This window comes from Akebia trifoliata, chromosome 7, assembly GCF_017979445.1.
Source record: "Akebia trifoliata isolate Shusen 1 chromosome 7, ASM1797944v1, whole genome shotgun sequence".
Lineage (NCBI taxonomy): Eukaryota > Viridiplantae > Streptophyta > Magnoliopsida > Ranunculales > Lardizabalaceae > Akebia > Akebia trifoliata.
The window spans coordinates 22,169,023-22,171,866 of NC_141381.1; the positions used below are offsets into that span (position 1 = coordinate 22,169,023).

Consider the following 2,844-nt stretch of genomic DNA (forward strand, 5'->3'; position numbering starts at 1 on the left):
AGGCGCCAAGCTTCTCCCAATCCCAAATTTTGAAATATAGACAGTGGCATTAGATTAATAGTAGCCCCCAAATCACACAAAGCTCTACCAGAGAATTGGTTACCTATTGTGCACGGTATAGTAAAGCTCCCTGGATTCTTAAGCTTTGCTGGAAGTTTTCTTTGAATGATAACGCTACACTCTTCAGTCAAACCCACTGTTTCGAATTCAGTTAATCGTCTTTTTTTAATCAAGATATCTTTCAAAAACTTAGCATAACTTGGCATTTTCTCAAGAGCTTCAGCGAATGGGATATTAATATGCAATTTCTTGAATACATTCAAAAACTTTGCAAACTGCTCGTCATGTTTTTGTTTCTTGAAATGTTGAGGAAATGGTGGGGGTGGGTTGTAGGGAGTAATATTTTTTAAGCCCGACTTTTTATGCTCCTGGTTTGTAGTTTCTTTCTCTTGCTCACCCTTCTCTTTAGAAATTGTTTTATTTGCCACTAAAACATCTGGTTCCTTTGGTTCCTTGACAACATCATTCAACTCTTTTTCACTTCTCAATGTGATAGCATTGCAGTGCTCCTTATCATATCTTTTTGGATTAGTCTCTGTATTGCTAGGCAAGGTTCCTTGAGGACGGTTGTTAATTGTTGAAGCAAGCTGACCCAATTAAATTTCTATACTCCGAATAGAAGTAGCTTGGCTTTGGAGTTGAGTTCTAGTCTTTATTATGAACTGATTAGTGTTTGTCATGAATTGATTAGTGTTGGTTTCCATCTGCTGTACTATATCTTCCAAAGAAGACTTCTTTTCTTTAGGAGGAACTTGAGGATGATAACTAGGTTGAAACATGGGCTTTGCAGATGAAAAGGCCTCAACTTGATTATTGTTACTCCATGAGAAATTCAGATAATTTTTCCAGCCCGGATTGTAATAGTTATAGTATGGATTATTCTGCCTACTACCAACAAAATTTAGAGACTCTGGATTATCAGGACACATATTTCCTAAATGACTGTCTCCACAAATCTCGTATGTAACGGTATGAGTTTGAATGGCATGAACTCCAAATGAATCAAATTTCTTAGTTAGCGATCTGTTAAAGCAGTAAGAACATCTAGTTCATGCACTCTTGCTGTTCTTCTTGGATTCATCCTCTCTGTATGGTGTTGGAAGTTGTTAGAGGCCATCTCCTCCAATAAATTATACCCATCCTCAAATGTCTTCGTCATAAGAGATCCACCTGCTGCAGCATCAATAATCGTTCTAATAGATCCAACCAACCAATTGTAGAAAATTTGGATGATCAACCATTCCGGTAGAGCATGATGAAGACATCTCCGAAGCAAATCTTTGTACATTTCCCAGGTTTCATAAAGAGACTCATTATCCAACTGCATGAAAGTAGTAATGTCATTCCTCAACTTTGCAGGGCAGAAAGTATTTAGCAAGGAATTTTTTCGCCAAGTCATCCCAAGTGGTGATAGACTCCCTTGGTAATAAGTTCAACCAATTCTTTGCCATGTCCCTCAATGAGAACGGAAATAGTCACAACCGGATGGCATCATCATCAATATCGTTATACTTGAAAGTCGCACCTATCTTTAGAAAATTAGCTAAATGTGTATTGGGATCTTCGACATGTGAACCCCAAACTGAGATGCTTGTACTATCTGAATAGTAACTGGCTTGAGTTCAAAATTGTTGGCTTGTATCGTTGGACGACGAATACTAGTGTGAATCCCATCTACCAGTGGAACAACATAGTCCCGCATAGACTTAGGACCTTCATTACCATTATTTTGATCGGCCATTGTATGGTGTTGAGAAGCTTCTCGCTTATTCTTTCTATTTCTTCGACAAGTTTTCTCGATCTCAAGATCCAAAGAAACAAGTTCTGAATTTCCCGTACTACGCATACACTAGCCAAACACCTACAAAACAAAGAAAAGTTTGGTCTAAAATCAAATATGATTGAATTAATATTAACAAAAAAAATTAATAAATTAGTCCCCGACAGCGATGCCAAAAACTTGTTGTCTAATTTACGCATGCAAGTATACGTATCAAAACAAGTAATAAAGTGATAAGAAAGTATCGTTCCCACGGAGACTAAGGTGCTGTTTGTTAAGCTGAAAAAAATAAGTATTGAATAGCATTAAGTGCTGAAACTTATAAACGCTGAATTTAAGTGCTGAAAAAGTTGTTTGTTTAGATGCTGAATCATGTTTGTTACACATTGCTGAAATTGGTAAATTGTCTTTGTTACCCTTACAATCATATTATACATTGTTTGCATGTTTCAATTGCTTATTTATTATCAAACACAATAAAATATATTATTTCTTATAAAATTAAAATATAATTTATTTTTAAATAATAAATAATACTCAAATCTTCAATTTATAAATAATAATTTCTATTTATAAAAACCCACAAATTTTAAATTAAAAATAATAATGTCATACAAGTGACCAAAATTTGAAATCAACTTTAAAAGAACTTAGTTTTGGATGAATAATTTTCGATAGACATGAAGGATGTGTAATTATAAAAGCACCCTATGAATTAATAAGGGCAACCCACACTATAACCATTTTTTGTTTTGTTTTATATGGGTTAAAGTTTTTGGAATGAGCAAATATTTAGTGAGGATGGTCTATATGGTCTAGAGATCATCCTCATAAAAATCAGTCTATTTTGAAACTTCTAACTCGTCAAAAATAGTTTTTTTTTAAAGGGGACAATTTACGGTTCTTGAACTTGTTTTGATAGGGTTAGAAGTTTCAAGATGTGCTGATTTTTTGTGAGAATGATCTCCTCATTGTAGAGATCATCCTCACCAAAAATCAACACA

The 2,844-nt window shown here is 34.6% G+C and overlaps 1 non-coding gene across 1 annotated transcript; it reads left to right on the forward strand.

Moving 5' to 3' along the window:
* Window positions 1–1,307: 1,307 nt before the first annotated feature.
* Window positions 1,308–1,414, forward strand: LOC147398405 (small nucleolar RNA R71). The gene has a single exon (XR_015180219.1). It is a non-coding gene; the product is annotated as a small nucleolar RNA R71 (small nucleolar RNA).
* The last annotated feature ends 1,430 nt before the right edge of the window (window positions 1,415–2,844 follow it).